The sequence below is a fragment of the Numida meleagris genome, chromosome 1 (assembly GCF_002078875.1).
Source record: "Numida meleagris isolate 19003 breed g44 Domestic line chromosome 1, NumMel1.0, whole genome shotgun sequence".
NCBI lineage: Eukaryota > Metazoa > Chordata > Aves > Galliformes > Numididae > Numida > Numida meleagris.
Window position 1 is genome coordinate 90,678,665 of NC_034409.1, and position 18,905 is coordinate 90,697,569.

At 38.2% G+C, this 18,905-nt stretch overlaps 1 long non-coding RNA gene across 2 annotated transcripts in view; it reads right to left on the bottom strand.

Moving 5' to 3' along the window:
• Nucleotides 1-15,245, bottom strand: part of LOC110401524 — a 33,975-nt gene extending 18,730 nt beyond the window's left edge. For both annotated transcript variants that reach the window (XR_002440411.1, XR_002440409.1), the window contains exons 1-3: nucleotides 15,165-15,245; nucleotides 11,545-11,688; nucleotides 1,199-3,614 (exon numbers count right to left, since the gene is read on the bottom strand). This is a non-coding gene — a long non-coding RNA (uncharacterized LOC110401524). The remainder of the gene's footprint in view (nucleotides 1-1,198; nucleotides 3,615-11,544; nucleotides 11,689-15,164) is intronic.

Here is an 18,905-nt window from a genome sequence, read left to right on the forward strand (position 1 = left end):
TATTCTGTCATATTCTGTATATTTAGCAAGACTGAATTTCTAATGGTGAGCTTTAGTTACATGCTTATAACCACACTCTATGATATTCATTTAAAAGAATATGGAAGAATTTTCATTTTGTGAAAAACTGCAATTTCTCCGGAGTTCCTGACTACCCCACTGGTCTCCTATTTAAGTACAAAGAACATGGTTTTAGACAAATTAAGTAAATGGCACAAACTTTGTCCTGGATAAATATCAAAGACACACATCACTCATATATCAGCGTAGAAAGTTGTAGAGTAGCTCACCATTACTCAAAGATGAATACAATATTTTTGTCTCATTAGAAATGTAGAACAAATTGTGGTTGGGGACCCCAGAACTACCTCCTGTGAAAATAAAACTATGAGAGGGGGAAACAGAAAACCTCATTTTTTATATAGCCCAATTCTATCTAAATTAATGGTTCAGCACAATCTGTACCAAATCATTGAATGATTGTGCCACCAAATTTTTCACTGAAAATTATCTTGATTTCAGTGTAATTTTAATCTGGATTTATTTTACCAGATCTTTCAGATAAGTATAAAACGGGAGCTTTCTGTTGATCTGAAACTGAAGAACTGACCTTCCCATCTCTCATAGGGGATGACAATGTTTATATTGCTCAATGTATAATCAATGTAAATACAGCAACTTTTGAAAAGCTCTCTTTAAATAAGTAGCATAGATTATGACATGATGTGATAATATACAGTAAAACAGATAAAAAGAATGTGGTATACTTTAAACTGCTGGAATTCACTTCAAATTGAGATGTGATGTGCTTGAAAAAGTGTTATTTGGCTAAGATTGTTTCAAAACTTCATTTCAGGTTCTTATCTTTGCAACTTGCTGGCTACTTCTAAAACACTGTAGAACTTGCTGATTTTGCTACCAGTTACTTTTGCGCTTGGCGTGATTGGGAAGATTCTTGATTTTTTGTTGTTGCCTTTTTGCAAAAAGATTTCTCAAGTTTTTCTGAAAGTCCTGAAGTCTGCAATGTTTGTGGCATTTCTTAATACATTCTGGTTACTTTGGCTCAGAAAAGAAGTTCTCATGGAAAATTATTTGTAAGTTACTGGTGTGATATGCATGAAGTACAGCCAAAAAAACTCCTGGGAGTTTTACTCAATATCAAGGAATCTAGGTTTACAGGATATTTTTCTGTTTTTACCTGCAGTGAAATGGGCTGAAAGTTCTGTTCTTTTAGTGTCCTCAGATGATATCCAGGTAACGCTTTCATTTTCATGCCTGGAGAAAGAGTTATGTGACAGCAGGAATGTATATTAATCTCAAATACAAGAATACAAAAGTACAAAAATGTGTAAAAGAAATAAGATATAAAGAGCTTGTACAATTCCAAGACTAGCAAGTGTTAGGAGCTGCAAGTGCTGACTGCTCAGTAGCTCCCACTGTGCTCCTTTGTCACTTTGCTCACTGGGAGCAGCAGTTAGTACTTGAACTAATTCTCCCTATTTTCAGAGGCCATGTTTTTCAGTGTGAAGCTGAAGTATCAATATTGGCATTGTTATTATTCTTCTCCTAGTGTAAAGAGTGTAATGAATTCAACAGCTCCTCTGCAAGGAAGCAACCATCTTCTCAGCCTCAGAAATGATTATTTAACTTTGCATTTTAAAAGACTTTGCTAGGGGCTTAACCTGGTATTTAATTTATAGACTAAAGGGTTAAATAATTCCAAATCTTTCACTGAAAATTATCTTTACTTGATTTCAGTTGAATTTTAATCTGGATCTATTTTACCAGCTCTTTCAGATAAACATAAAAAGCAGCTTTCTGTTGATCTGAAACTGAAGAACTGACATTTCCATCTCTCATAGGTGATGACAGTGAGACATAGGCTGTCCAGCGCAAGTCTACCGGGTAGAAATACCCGGCAAATGACTGTGCACCATAGTAAATGATACCAATGTCCTGAATCTAGTGAAATTTATCCCGACAATTTGCTACATGTGGCATGCTCTACGCACAAATTCTCCAAATTATTATTTCTGAGCTGTATGGAGCCCTCTAATTCTTTGTCTTCATTTTAAAATGGTAGAGGATTGTTCTTGGAAAATTTAATTAGGTATAACTGTTTCTTAAAACTGTTTTGGTGATGAGTGTTTGCGCAGGACCTATAGCATATAGTATTTGCATATAGAAAGCTATATACTGTGATGCAAACCGAATTATGTTAAACCACTAAAATATTGCACCATCGAGTTAATTTATCAGATGAATACACAATATATAGTTCAGCAATATGAAAATAAGATGATGTGGAGATGAGAAATGTTAAGAAATGGTGGTATTTTTTTGAACACTTTTTCTTAAATTTCTTGACACCAGCCTGTCATATTGCTTCAGTCATGCCATGTTGCAAGGAGTGGAAGGATTGTGGTTGTGTAGTGCTGGCAAGAAGGATACATTTCCTATTTTCTCTGCATAAAGTTTGGAGCAATAACATAAAAACTATTGTACGACTTTTTTCTTTTTTTATTGTGTGAACTTAAAATAATTCAAAATATGTGAAATGCTGGCTACTTTAAGGCTGCATCATATTTTAAATGAATAGTAAATTTCATCAAAGAAGTTTGATTGAACTGTAACGTCATGGCCTTATCTTTACCTCCACACTAATGTTAATAGCTCTAAAGCCACTTTACCTTTGGAATGGAGGCTTTAGGTTCTCATATAGAGTTGGATGTAATTCAAAATCCTGAGAATACACCTTAATCTTTCCAATGGATTGTGTCACTGCGTGGGAAGGTTTATACACTTTGCATTATGATGGCTGTAGAAAGGCTGAACGAATTGAGTCCCTCCCCTCTGAGCTGTTGCTGGTGAGATCCCAGTGTGAGAATGGGGCTTTCCTGACTCTCACTGCTGCTGTGCCTTGCTGGTTGGTACTTATTTTGTCATCAAGGCTCTAGTTCTAAGATGTGAGTGCTTCAGGCCAGGCTTATGACAATATAGATCTTTTCTTTCTTTGTGGTCCAGGAAACACTAAATCAATTCTGGCTGGTATTAAAATCATTAAACTATTTATACAAGCTGATTTGTTTTCAGGGAGATGGAAGCTGAAGTGTATTCAATAGCTTCTGATGGTTGGCCCATTCCACTGAAAATAATTGTTGTTTCACTGTAAGATGAAAGCCCAACTGCACTAAAATCCTGGGTAGTTGTTTGAAAAAACAGCATATGCTCTTTTATTTGTATCTTAAATAAGCAACTGGTTATGCAAGATGGTTTGCTAGTTTTTTTTTTTTGTCTCATTTTAATGATGGAAAAGGGTAGTATGTGCTCACGATCAATGCTGAGGTTTTGATTAACTGCACTTAAATTTGTTCTCACAATTAAGCTGTTGTGCTGTATACATTTATATGAGATCTGGAATAGTTTATTTCTAGAGTCATTTACACTGCAGCTCCTGCAAGAAGCAATGTTTGCAAATTGGTGAGAGCTGACCATTTCTATTGCAACTGAGAATGAAATTTGATAACTGCTTGTTCATTATGTCATGTTCTTGTGACAGTGTTTTCCATGTTGACTCCACGGGAGGATCTGTGGGAAACTTTGGACAAACCTTCCTAGAAAAAAATAGAATTTGTTAGCACAGTAACAATTATATTTATAATAACCGCTGAGGAAACAATGATATTAGTTTACCTTAGCCTTTTGCCTGTAAACCAATGTGCCTAAGTCATGCATATGCTTTTTTATCAGTTAGGATCAGTGCTTTCTTCTGTAATCTTGAGCTATGTCAGAGGAGATCTTGACAACATGCGTGTTGTCATATCCTTTCTTATAGTAGTAGCAATGACGGAATAGGATAAACTTTAATGGATTAAGTTTCTCCTTTGTTAGGCACATGATCTACATTTATTTTGCATCAGATCCCCTTTTTCTTCTCTTTTTAATGGACTTGGTTTCCTTTAGTAACATTCCTTGTAGCAGCTAATATTTCAATGAGTTGTCATTTTTACTTATTTCCTTTGCAAGATGAGTGGTGGTTATTTCCTGTGGCAAAGTTTGAATAGGGTAGTGCTGAACTGCAAGTTCTTTTCACCCGTGGTACCTGTATATACTGACAAATGACAATTTACTAAGAGACTACAGTAATATTAAATGTGTCATTAATGGCCTAAGGGGTTTCTTCTAAATGTGGTTGGGTAATCAAAGCTCAGGCAGGTCTCTCCCGTTCCAGAGCTCTGCCCTATCTCAGTTTCAATAACAACAATCCTAACAGTTCTCATGTATGTTGTGTGGATACTAGTCTCAGATGATCAGCACAATTCAGGGCTCATTTTTTTCTGAAGTGATGGGAAATTTGATGGAATTTGAATGGTACTCAGGATGAGGGGAAATTCAAGTAGAAAAAGTGATAAACACTAGGACTTATCATATATTGTCTCTAATCTGTGATGATTAATGGATAATCTGATGAGATTTTTACTGAACTTAATTTCAGCATGTACTTGTGACACTGGTTTTACTGAGTAACTGGTAAGGAACAAGTTCAGAAAGTGAGAAATTCTTCAAACTGTGGTTGAAACAGTGATGTACTTGAGAGGATTTCTTCAAGAGAATGTAGAAATACCAGTGTGTTGGCTTTTCATTATATGATTTTGGTTTTACAAAGAGAAAAAAGAATTAACTATTTCTGAATAATGAATGTGGATGTCAATTAAAACAATGAAGGATATCACTTATCTTGCATTATCTAATGTCTTCCTACTCTGTAACGTGTCATAAAACAGTGGCTTATTTGACATTCTTTGGGCTGTGTAGGACTCCAACTGTGTTACTTTCAAGACCACTGAGTGTCCTGTTTCACATGATGATAAACCAATTGCTTTCAAATTATGACAATAAATTATTATAATACTTTTTGCAATTATTTTGCAGTAATTTTGCAAAACTCTGAAAGGGTGTATTTTAAGAATGGATGGAATAAAGAACCTGTTGTCTTAAACATGATGACAGTTCCTTATGGATAAAATTGCTGAAACCATTATTCAAGCGAGCATGTCCCATATGAGGAAAGGCTGAGAGAGTCTGTTCAGCCTGGAGAAGACTGAGTAGGAATCTCATCAATGTTTATAAATGTCTAATGTACTGGGGGCAATTGGATGGGGCCAGACTCTTCAGTGGTGCATGGTTATGGAACATGGAGCAATGTACAAAAACTGGAACATAGGAAGTTCTACACAAACATGATGAAGAACTTCTCTACAATGAGGGTGACAGAGCCCTGGAACAGACTTCCCAGAGAGGTTGTGGAGATTGCTTCTTTGGAGATATTCAAGACACATCTGGACCTGCGTGACCTGCCATAGGGAACCTGCTTTAGCAGGGGGTTGGACTCGATCTCTAGAGGTCCCTTCCCGCCCCTGCGATTCTGTGCAATTCTGTGAAATGTGAGCTGAAGTGCAGCAAAACGGTTTTTCTGAAATCAGGCTGAGATGGCTTACTGAGGTATTGGAAGGATTTTGTAAATTGAGCTGGGAATTGGGTTAAAGCCAGTTCATGAGGTGCTACGTGCAACCTGAGTATAGCTGTTCATCCATCCGTGGCTAATACTGACTTTAACCTCTTCAAAAGTGTCCAAAAGGCTGTGGCAAGAATTCTTTCTCTTACAGTTTCATGGCAAACAGTTAATACTCAACGACTCTAAATCCTTTTGTTTGTTTACACTTTTTCTGTGTGTTTTTGGAACTGAAAGTATTTTTTTAAGTAGATTTTTGTCACCTTCCTACTCTGAGATTTAAGACCTTCCTTTTGCCATTTCCTGTTAACTGAAAATAGACTTTTATGACTGTGAAGAGGCTGAGCCCTGTCTGAGACCATTTGGAATGTTCATAGTTGTCTGTTATTACAAAATCAAGTTGAAAATTCATTGCAAGTGAACCTTCTTTGATTCTTAAAGTTCTGCAATAAAACACTAGCATAATTAAATGCTGCAGTAGAGCTACACCTTCTCATATTTTACTTCATTTGCAGCAGATCCAGGAGTCTTTTTCTGAGGGTGTGAAACAATGGTGATAAATATTTAACAGGTTCCATAGTATAGCATTAAAAACAAAAGTTGCCCAGGTTTTCTCATAATTAAATGTCCGTGTTGTTAGTCCAAAGTTATTTGTCCCAGATGAAAAAAAGGGAAAGAAAGATTATGCCTAAATATTAAATGCCATTGAGGTTCATGATTCATTTAAGAAGACCTAGTCCGAAAGAAAAGAAATGCTGATTCTTAACTAGCTCAAGGTAGAATTACCGAATCATCTAGGTTGAAATAGACATTCAAGACCAAGTTCAACCATCAACCTGACACCACAAAGTCCCATTGCTAAACCTTGCCTCTTGCAGCCGCTATTGGAAGTATCACCTTCATTCCTTTTTTTTTTTTTTTTGAGCTACCGAGTGCGTTTTGTTTCTAACAGAACAGTTTGTATCTTAATGGCACAACAGAAGAGTTTTGAAGTGGACCAAGCAGCACGCATCACAACCCTTGCATCTGCTCCCCAGAGAATAGCCATTGGCTGAAGTCATTGAATCAAGCAGGTAACACTCGCAAATTTCATTTTCTAAGAGCCTTAAAGTAATGAAATGAAGCCTGCTGAATCTTCTCTGAGAGCCTGTTTTCTCTGGCAGAACAGAAGGGCTTTTTTTTTTTCTTTCCACAGAGTCTTTAGAGCAAAACTATTTTAAAACTTGATCTTCTAAAATCTGAAGTGCAGAATACTCTAAAAATTCAGTGACACTTTACTGCTTAGAGAGATGTTGGCGAGAGTGTGCTGCAAGATTTCATGAGAAGTTGCAGTTTTGCTTCTTGAGCACGATTAGATCTCATGATTAGAATGTATCAGTGATTTCTGAGAGAAATGCTGGTGTGTGTGTTTGATGTGCTCTGTGAGGAAGTGAAAAATAAAGAATATCTATTCTCTGTAACTCTTTAAATCTGAAGATAGCATGAGTCATGGAATAAATGAACCATGAGAAAAAAGGGGGGGAGAAAATGGTAAGACTGTGGAAACTTTCTGTGGCATTATGTACCCACAATCAGCATAACGTGACCTTGCACGGCTGTTGCATAGCAAATAAGATAAGGAAGCAAGGAAAAGCTAAGTAGCTCAAGAGCTGGACTGGGACTAAGTAAAACTGTGCTTTATTGCTGGTTTTATCCATGATGTTCAGAGCTTACTTTGATTATACCTTTCCTAAGCTGATGATTAATAAACATGAGACATTTCTTGAGTACTGTGTCCAGTTTTGGGCCCCTCACTGCAAGAAAGACATTGAAGCCCTAGAGCGTGTTCAGAGGAGGGCGACAAAGCTGGTGAGGGGTCTGGAGCACAGGCCTTATGAGGAGCGGCTGAGGGAGCTGGGATTGTTCAGTCTGGAGAAGAGGAAGCTCACGGGAGACCTTAGTGCTCTCTATAACTACCTGAAGGGAGGTTGTAGTGTGCTGGGGGTCAGCCTCTTCTCTCTTGTAACTAGTGACAGGACGAGAAGGAATGGCCTCAAGTTGCGCCAGGGGAGATTTAGGCTGGACATTAGGAAATTCTACTTTTCTGAAAGAGTGGCCAGGCGCTGGAATGGGCTGCCCAGGGAGGTGGTGGAGTCACCGTCCCTGGAGGTGCTCAAGACACATTTAGACATAGCGTTGAGAGACATGCTTTAGTGGGATTATTAGTGGTAGATGGATGGTTGGACTGGATGATCTTGTTGGTCTTTTCCAACCTAGCTAATTCTATGATTCTATGATTTGCATGGACCAGTATGCAGACAATAGATCCTTATAAATTACTACATGGTACTTAGGTTGTACTGGGTTTTTTGAAATTATGTATGTCAGAAAGAGCAACTTTTCTAGTCTACCCATAGTCTTTTTATACTTTTTTGAGTGTGTGGATATATACAAGGCAAGAGACTTAAAGCAGTAAATGTTACATTTCTGAATGGTCACCAAGGTGTGAATAAAAGAGCTGTCCTGAAGATACTAATTAGTTATAGAGAAGGAGCATGAGAGGGGAACTGGAACTAGATGATCCTTAAGGTTTCATACAGCCCAATTCTAAGGAACAAGGAGGAGTCTGAGGATCTTCCACGCGTGGGCAGCAGCTTCTGGGTCCATTGAAATGCTGGAACATTCTGCCAAGCCTTATCACATATAAATCTCGGGAAAGGGAACAGGACTTCTTGGAAGCTGCTGGTTCTGCTAACACAAGCTGGACTCTTATCACAGCCTTCCACTACAGCCATTTCTGCTCTATTTCCTGGTGTCAGAAGCACTAAAATATTTTGTTATCCCTCTGTATTCTGCATATAAAGAGGAATATTTGGAATCGTGCTGTAGTATGTCAGCTTAGAGAAGCACACAAGAACTGGCTGTTCTAAATAGGTAGTATGTCTGCAGTGATAACAAAGCCCTGGTTACATTTAACTGAAGAATAAGTATGCAGTATTTTAAAACCAAAGAAAACTAAGCAGGGCATTTTCAAAACTTTTTTTGTGACAACAGAGAGTGGGAATTTATACCTAGCATTACTCCTTGGTTTAGCTTCATATATTGTATGAAACACTTAATGCTTCTGGTCCAGATACAGCAAAAGGGTTAATGAATTGGACTGTACTCTCAGCTAGCAAGTGTTTACATCAACCACTGATGGCAGAATCACAGAATATCCTAATTTGGAAGGGACCCATAAGGATCACTGAGTCCAACTCCTTGCTCCACATAGGACCCCCCAAAAAATCAGCGCTTTGCTCTGGGCTGAACAAACCGGGAGATCTCAGCCACTACTCATACACCTTGCCCCCCAGATCCCGCCCCATCTTCATAGCCATCCTTTGGACACTCTTTAATAGTTTTATCTCCATTTTGTACTGTGGAGCCCTAACCTGGACAGAGTACTGAAGGTGAGGCCTCACCAGTGCAGTGTAGAGTGGGACAATCACTTTCCTTGACAGCTTATTATGCCATGCTTGATGTACATTTCTCCCACGTTTCTTTGGCTTACTGGATCTCTGAAAATGTATTAGCGTAGAATTTCTTTTTATTCTTGGATCTCAGCTCAAATGTGTGGGCAGGTTCCATCCATATTAGCAGATTAGAACTGTTTTTAGCTAAGACCAGTTTGGCCCAGTATGAGGAGGGGCACGTCCCAGAGTTCTTGGGAAAGCTTCAGAAAATGCTGCTGGCAATTCAATAGACATCTAATCTGGTTTGGGTCATTTGTAGGTGAATGAAGCATGTCGTTTTTGTGTCTTGTGCTCATAGAAAAGCCATTTCTCAAGGGGGCTATAAAATGGATGTGTTTAATACTTGTGATTTATCATAGCTATCTTAACACTGTCAACAGAAGTAAGAGCTGATTTTATACAACATCTTTGTGGTCTAGACAGCTGCCTTTTGCCTGGGTATGCTTCCTTTTTGGAAAATTTTACATATTTTTATTTCTTGGGTTGTAATGCTTGTAATAATGTTGACGCTGTTATGTGTGTTGAAATAAGATGATTGTACTCTAAATTGTTAGTACTTCCTTGCAACAAAAGTGTCTTTTAAAACAGAAGTTAATTTGTCTCTCTTCTCCTTCCTCCTACCACCTTCAATAAGAGAGAGCTTGTAATACATGCACAATGAAAAAGAACTGCATTGAAAGTAAATAATCTTGAAATAACTGAAGTTAATGACTCCAGGAAGAAGTTGATGTATAGCATATTTTTTTCTAATAGTTGTCCTGCCTCTTAAATTAATGCACGATTCTATCACTTCGACTTTTACTCCAGTCTTGGGACTTTTCTTGATGGAAAAACTTCCTTTAAAAGTTTGGAAACTAAAATTCTATCAGTTTTTAAGTCATACTCTAATTGAACAGTGTCATAATTACTTTGATACCAATATAAGTGAATTAATTTTTGTATTAACTCGAGTTATGCAAGTGTAAGAAGAGTTATGTACTTAGTGCAATATTTTGTTTAGTCCCACTGTGAAAAACTGCAGTGGAACATCTGTCATTTGAAACTACTTTTGATATTTTATTTTCCCGTGTAGTTTGTCATTGTCTGTGGAAACAACTTCTGATGAAATTGTATTTCTTTTTTATGTAACCATATACAAAAATTCAACAACATTCAGCTTTTAAAGGCTGTTAAAGAGAGGCCACTGAGAAGATATCCTCACTAAAAAAGATGACAGTACAGCTGTTCATATTTGGAAGTATCAACATGAATAGCTGCTGAAGGACTGAAGTTTATTCAGGTTTTTCTCTTCTCAAAATTTTTGAAAAATCATTGTTTCCTAGGACCACATTTTTTAATGACACAAAAAGAAGATTCCCTTAGCATTTAGCTCCCAACTGTTAGGTTGCCATTTGGACCAGTGCTCTGTGGTAACAGTTCCAACAAGGTAATATTGTTGTGCTCGGGTTTTGGACTGCTGCTGCAGAGTGGCAGAGTCTGTTTTTCTAAGTGGATTTATAAAGTTGTCATTTATCTGGGAATTCTTAATCTGAAAACAAATTATTGCTTGTGTTCCATTGTCATTAACTTTGAAGCTACCGCCTGGTTTCTATTGAATTAGTAATGTAATTACAGATAATGTCTTTATAGGAGGGAAGAGAGGACGGCGTACTGTGTAACTGCATTGTAGCAATAATGAGAGGAATGGAGGTGTGCAGAGGGAAACAGCACAGCAACAGCTGGTGTTCAGACTGCCTATGAGTACGCTGTGTTGAAAATCTGTCTCTGTTATCAAGTACAGATCTAAGCACCAGAAATGAGGAAATGTTGTAAATGAGTAATTGCAGACTCCAAAATCAGTATTTTGCTATTGGTAGGCTTTGTAGGCGATTTGATCGTTTTTATCAAACCTGAATTATTCTTGCCTCTCTTGCATTTTTTTTTTTTGTGACTTGCAGAGATAAGCCTTACAGGATTAAAAGCTGCAGATGAAGGTGAAAAGGTGTAAATGTTTAAAGAGGGGATCTCATCACTGTTTACAAATATTTAAAGTGAAGGAGTAGAGTGGATGGGGCCAAGTTCTTTTCAGTGGCGTGCATTACAGGACAAGAGGCAATGGGCACAAACTGAAGCACAGGAAGTACCATAAAAACACAAGGAAGAACTTACTGTGTGGGTGACAGAGCCCTGGAACAGTCTGCCCAGAGAGGTGATGGAGTTTCCTTCTCTGGAGATATTCAAAGCCTGGAGACTTTCCTGTGTGACCTACTCTATGGAACCTGCTTTAGCAGGGGGCTGAACTCAGTTATCTCCAGAAGTCCCTTCCAACTTCTATGATTCTGTAATTCTGTGAAAGCCCTTATGCTTAGAAGAACTGCCTGCAAGCAGTACTTACTGAGAGATATATTTAATAATCATTCCTTTGCATTATTTACATTTCTTTCTTTTTCCTACATTTCTGCTCTACTCTCTTTTAAGGGTGGGGTGAGAGAATGGGGAAGGACTGTCCTTTAGATACTTAGGTAAATAGTGCAGAGAACCAGCTCTGTTCCTGCTTACTGTAGGTAAGGAGCATGCCAGCACAGCAGAATATATCCATGCATCTCGATGGTGCATTTATGTTCCATTGCGTTTTTGCTTCTGGACAGACTGCGCTTGGGTAGCAGTGTCTCAAAAGAAAGCATGGAGGAAGGGATGGGCAACCTGGGGAGAGTACAAAGAAGTTGCTGGGATAAGCTGTGAGAAAATTAGAAAGGCAAAAGCTCAGCTTGAATTCAACCTAGCCACTGTAGTAAAAGACAACAAATTTTTTTTACAAATATATTAATAGTAAGAGAAGGGGTAAGGAGAATCTCCATCCCTTACTGAATGTGGTGAGGAACGTGACCACTGCGGATAAGGAAAAGGCTGAGGTTCTCAATGCCTTCTTTACATCTATCTTATTAGATGGATGTCAGACCAGTTATCCTTGGGATACTCTAATGCCTGAACTAGAAATCTGGGGTGGGGAGCACAATAACCCCCCCATGACTCAGATAGAGACAGTTAGAGGCCTTCTATTCAATCTAGACTGTCAGAAGTCCATGGGACCATCTGAGATCCACCCAAGGGCACTGAGAGAGCTGGCAGAGATGATTGCTCAGCCGCTTTGCATCATCTATCAGCATTCCTGGTCAACTGGAGAGGTCCCAGAGGACTGGAAGCTTACAAGTGTGACTCCTGTCTACAAGAGTAGTAAGGAGAATACAGAGAACTGCAAGCCTGTCAGCCTGAGCTTGGTGCCCGGGAAGGTTATGGAACAGATAATCTTGAGTGAGGCCACATGGCATGTATGGGACAACCAGGGGATCAGACCCAGCCAGCATGGGTTCATGAAGGGCAGGTCTTTTTTGACCAGCTTCATCTCCTTCTGTGACTGGGTAACCAGGAAAGGCTGTTGGCATAGTCTGTCTAGAATTTAGCAAGGCCTTTGATACTGTCTCCCACAGTATTCTCCTGGGGAAGATGGCAGCGCTTGGCCTGGTACACTCTTTGCTGGCTAAAGAACTGGCTGGAGGGCCAGACCCAGAAAGTGGTGGTGAATGGAGTTAAACCCAGTTGGTGTCTGGTCACCAGTGGTGATCCCCGGGGTCAATATTATGGTCTATACTTTTTAATATCTTTATTGGTGAGCTGGATGAGGGGATCGAGTACACCCTTAGTAAGTTTGCAGATGACTCCAAGTTGAGAGGAAGTCAGTCTGCCTGAGTGTCCTACAGAGGGATCTGGATGGGCTGGATTGATGGGCTGAGGCCAATGGGATGAAGTTCAACAAGATGTTGAAAGTCCTGCATTTTGGCCACAACAACCTCAGGCAATGCTACAGGCTTGGGGTGGGGGGGCTGGAAGACTGTGAAGAGGAGATGGACCTGGGGGCGTTGGTCCATGCTCGGCTGACCACAAGCTAGCAGTGTGCCCAGGTGGCCAAGAAGGCCAATGGCATCCTGGCTTGTGTCAGAAATAGTGTTGCCAGCAGGAGCAGGGAGCGGATTGTCCCCCTGTATTCTGCACTGGTGAGGCCACATCTTGAGTACTATGTTCTGTTTTGGGCCTCTTACTTCTAGAAAGACAGTGAGGCCCTGGAGTGTGTCCAGAAAAGGGCAGGAAAGCTGGTGAAGGTACTGGAGCACAAGTCTTCCGAGGAGCGGCTGAGGGAGCTGGGATTGTTTACTCTGAAGAAGGGGAGGCTCAGGGGAGAGTTTATCACTCTCTCCAACTGCCTGAAGGGGAGGCTATGGCGAAGTGAAGGTCAGCCTCTTCTCCTGTGTAACTAGCAATAGGATTAGAGGGAATGGCCTCATGTTGCATGAGGAGAGGTTCAGATTGGATATTAGGAAAAACTTCTTCTCCCAGAGAGTGGTCAGGTGCTGGAACAGGCTGCTCAGGGAGATGGTTGAGTAAAAGTCCCTGCAGGTGTTCAAGAAATGTGTAGATGTGGTACTAACAAACATGGTTTAGTGGGCAAATACTGGTGGTAGGTGGATGGTTGGACTGGATGATCTTAGAGGTCTTTTCCAACCTTAATGATTCTATGAGTCTATAATGCTGTGATTCTATTGCTCAGAGGGAATAGAACTTTAGGGACTGAGATAGATAATCTGCAATCTCCCATATTTGTAGAGTGTTCTTTTTCTTTCTTTTTTTTCTTTATTTTGTTACGATAGGAAAATACATAACTATTCCCTACCAGTGCTACCTGTGTAAAATCACAAGTATATAACAAGGTCATTTGTTGTGCAGTATGTTTGATCCCATGAGCTCCCTTTGCTACAGCACTTGAATACCTCCTGGGACTTGAAGCTTTAAGAGGATTTGTTTCAGCTATTCTCCTCAAGTCTGGCTGTTTCCATCATATATTCCATTTGCCTTTTATCCAGTATTTCCCTTACATTCTAGCATGGTCAAGATTTTGACCTTACTATTGTGGAGCTTAAGGTATTGAACACTCTTTTTTTTCCCCAAATGCTCAGGTCACCTTGTGGGAGGAAAATAAACTAAAAAAATAAATTTCCTTCTAAGCAAGCATCAGTGTCTAATTTATCTCTAAACTGTAGATTTGGCACCTGCAGTTTTAAGGCTCTGATATCTTTTTTTTTTTTTTTTTGGTAAACCGCTGCTGTTTGCTTTAACAGTGCAGGCTTTGTATATTGAAAATGATGAAAGATTGTTAGCAAACAGCCCAGCTGAGAATATTCCATGAACTAAAATTTACCATAATTAGCAGCAGCTTCAAAAATTTGCGCAACTGATCATATCAGCCACCTGGAAGAAGGTAAGAGTTCCCATAGTATTGAGTTAACATTCCATGATTTCAAAGAAATTCTACTTTTTTTTTTTTTTTTTGGTGACACAGGCATTTGTGTCACAGGCTTAATACTGTAGAAATCATGCAATAGTTAATATTGAAGTTGGAAGCCAGGACTTGCTCTATAAATGTCTTTGGAATTATTATGTCAGGCTCCATAAAGGATGAGCTGACAATATTGTCTTGCACTTCCATTGTTCCTTCATTGGTCACTGCAGAAAATACCAATTTGCAGAGTTAAATACTTCAATAAAAAGTAGATGACCATGAAGTGAAATATTATCTGCTGTCTCAGAGTAAGAATTGTCATGCAAACCCTTCATAAGCATTTCTTAAATTCAGAAAAACAATAATCCTTTCTGAGAAGGATATTGGCATTTGTTAATGTACTCAGAAGCACTTCTTATTCTGAACATATTTACTTTGTTCATTTTGACAAGAGTTCATCTGCAGTATCTTCATGATGTGTTAAAATACCACTACACGCAATCATATCTGCTGTTTTATTCTCAGTAAGCTTGGAAATTTGAGAGCATTGCCATGCTGCCATATTGTCTTCCACCTGCACTTATCAGATTAATTTCATAAAACAGTAAACAAATTCAAGCTTTTATCCTTTTCCCCAAAGTGCATGTTTACTGCATGCACACATCCTACTCTCTTAAAAGACACTGTAGGCAACTGCTAGCAAATTCCATGAAGGCCTTTGGAGCAGTGTATTTTATGACAGGAGAGATATGGGGTTTGAGAAGGCGAGGGTAGCAAATACATCTTTTTGTGGTAGTGGCTCTCTTGACTAAGATAGTCCCTGCAAATAACAAATAAAGTATATTACCTTGAATTTGCAGCCTTTCTTTTTGTTTAGAAAAAAAATGGTGCTTATTATTGAAGTTTTAGGATCAAGTCTTGCAAGAGGTCTGTATAACTGAAATGTGTCCTAAAGTTATCTGGATTTCAAGTACAAAGGGCTAGGTTACCAATCTTTGTTCATTGCTATGAATAGAGAGGCAGACTATTAATACAGAACTAAATCTGTTCCCTAGAACCCTTTCTTAGTTGAATTTATTTCAGTTCTTCAGTGATAATAATGATAAAAAAGATACAATCTTGATTGTATCTTGAAACTTTTAAGTGATTTTACAGATATTTCAAGTTAGCTATTAAAACCATGGGTTCAACATGATAAGGACTTTGAAAACTTTCTGCTACTTCTTCAAGCTTTCTGAAAAAAAAATCAAGTAGCATCATTAAATGTTGTTAAATGGTACAGTATTAGTGCAAACTCTGGAAAATTGTTTCTCCTCCTCCCTCTTCCACTTACTCATGGGAGTTTTCATTAATGAGAAGGAATAGTGTTTTGGGTTTTGTAGCGTCTGTAGGCATCTAACCAGTATGTGACCTCCATCACTCAATGTCCTTCCCTTGCTTGTTAGTCTCTGCTCTGCTTTGATGTTTTGTCCTAATTTGTGTCTTCCTCCTACTGACATTTCTCTCTATAAAATTACCTGCTTGTATGCTATGATGGGAATATATATATACACTGACAGACAGTCTGCTACTTAACAAATGGCTACATACAAATATGTCTCCAGCAGTACATTATTGTACTCATATCACTGAGATGAAGGGTTTGAGCACTAGGTTATCCAAACACCCTAATGCTACAAGATATCTACTGTGCTCCAACACAAGACAAATGAAGTAGTTAAAACTTCAGTACTCATCCACCATACTCAGTTACTTGCGTGAAGATTCTTTTACATTTGTACTTGTATTTTGTTAGGAACTGCCTGAAAGATTTAAGCGTGGATATGTTTTTAAAATACATTACTGCCTGACAATTATGTATACAATTTAAGTATACATACGTATTTATATATTTAACATTTCAAGAAGAAACACAATAGGATGAAAGGGAGACAACGTACTGTATCGATGCATGAGGGTATATTTTTATTTCAACTCTACTGACATTTCTTTGTTCTCTAACATCAAATAGGCCAACCATTTTATTTTTAAATAGTCAGTAGGCTTTAAGACATAAAAAGAAAAACGATAAGACAAGTTGAAGTGCAGACACATTTCAAACTAATGCTGTGCCTGCATATGTCCTGCTTCGCAGAGATATATTTGAAGTCAGTGAAGTTAAATTAAGACTGAGCTTAGCTTTCTCTGTCTTCTCCAGTTTATGCTTACAATCCCATCCTGGCACTTTATGTTCATTATCTCATGAATTATATTTGCAATATGTTACAAATACATCTTATTCTTAATAACTTATGCAATATCTAACTACCTTGTTGAATTCTAGGGCTTTGATTTGGTGGGAGTAGTGAATACTGCTAACTCTGTTGGAGTTGCAGGCTTTTTCTCTTGAGGCAACTTAGTCTTGTTTTGCTGAGACACGACTTCTTTTTTGCTTAAGAGAATACTACTGCGTAAATGATACTGTGTAAACATATAAAACTATGAAAGGGAGGGGATGAGGAAATTCATTTCATTTCTGCATCTGCCATTTTTTTAAACTTACTTTAATTTTTAGAGAACTTTATTTCAAATATATGGTGTTTTATTTCTAATCATTTGTACCAACATCATTTTGCTGTTAACTTTGATCTGTTTTATGCTGCTGCTGACCACAAATCTTTTTTTTCTGTTTGCAAGTGACAACTGATTAACAGGATAGTTTTTATGTGAGTCCATTCAAGTTACGTGAATAAAAGTGCAACTGAGTGAGCAGGAAGATATAGGATAGTGTGATTAAGGGCAGAATCTGTTTGAGTCATCTGTAATCAGCTGTACATTCTTTAATATTATACACTGTTCCATTCCTAGGTAGCCCAGACTGTGGCTCAGAAGCATCTGTTCAGTTGTGAATAGTTAATATGGCAAAGTAGGATGAAATATACATTTAATAACAAGGATTCCTGCCTCTTCTTGAAAGCAATCAGTGTTTTCTATGAACCTGCAAACACACTCTGATTTCTCAGTTTTTCCTTTGTCTCTCTTCCTTATATGTTCTGCAGTTTCTGGTACTGAACAGCAGCCAAACACTTTTGATTCCCTGTGGTACAAATTGCTTACACTAAAAACACAGGAAATTTCTAGTTTTTAACACACAAAAAAGGTATTTCCGTGCGCTATGTTCTGTCCAGGTCTTGGTAACTGTGCAAGAATTACTCCAAAATGCCCTTGAGCTTTCATTATAAATGTTGTGTGCATTCTATGCAAAATTCTATAAACATATTGAATCTTTTTACACTTACCCAGAGAATAACCCATTTATAGTCAAATCCAGAGAGCTGTTCAAGATCATCGCACTATGCAGAGCTCCTGCAAGGAGATTTACCATGTTGGAAATAAGGTGTCTAACCTACTCTGAGCTTGGACAAATAGAAAGATGCAATGTAAATGGAGAGAAAAAAATTCCGCATGTTCAGAGATGGATAACTTTGAACAAGTTGTAATTTTTTATACTTTTATGGAGCAAAAAAACACAGACGAAGCTTCAGAGCTAGGTTGTTGCCTGTGGTGCAAACATTGGTTATTTTGGGATGTAATCTGTGATTACAGACAAGGGTCTGTGCCAAAACATGCTGTGTAATAAAATATAGAGGGAAGATTGCATATGGGAGCATGTGATACTCTGAAACACAGATTGAGCCTTTACTTCAAAAGCCTTCAACTTTTGACGTTCTCTACTTTTTGTAGCGCAAAACTAACATGTAAACGTTTGTTGTGACATCTAGAACTGCTTCCCTGAGACCTTTTGGAGATACCTTATGTTTACTGCTTTTTTATTATTTTCTCTTGTTACTAAAATGCAACAAAGCTTTACAAACAACATTTCATAGTGAAAGACTTCTTTGTAAGAAGTCTTTTTTAAGAGAAGTTCATTTAAAGTAGTACATGCATATGATCATTATGACTTAAATCCAAAAATCTCAGTGAACCATTTTCTATTTGCTTTCCTGAGCCAGAGGTACTTGGGGAGGGACTGCCTGTGCAAGGTAAGTAGGGGCACAGTTTCTGTGTAGATGTATCTGCAGATGATTGCGGCTCCTTTCTGTAAAGTTAGTTGTCAGCTTAATTAATCTACTCTGAACAGTTTCAAGTAGGATCTTTAGCATCATTTTAATGCAGTTCTTTGTAGGATTTGTAACATTATTTTCCTCAAGCAATCCATGCAGACAAGAGGCAAAATGAAAGGATTCTTTTTTTGCTGTAGTAATAGCAAGTAAATAGGAAGACCAGATTATTAATGACTTAACTAAATTAATGACTTAACTAATTAATGACTTAACTAAATCTCCATCTTTTTTTTTTCCTACAAATGCAGTGTCATAGGTTTAATGGATTGAGGCCTTACAGTTTAAATCCATTTCAGAACATGAAAATATTATGAGGAAAGAGGTATCTGTTCATTACTATGTACACTGTGGAATAGCTGACCTTTTGACTTCATTGTTTATAGCCCAGAGTAGGATTGGTCTGCATATCTTTTACTGAAAGAAATAAATGATACTGATGCCATTTACCTTGTATTCAGTCATCTTTTGGTAGAAGGACAGAGAGA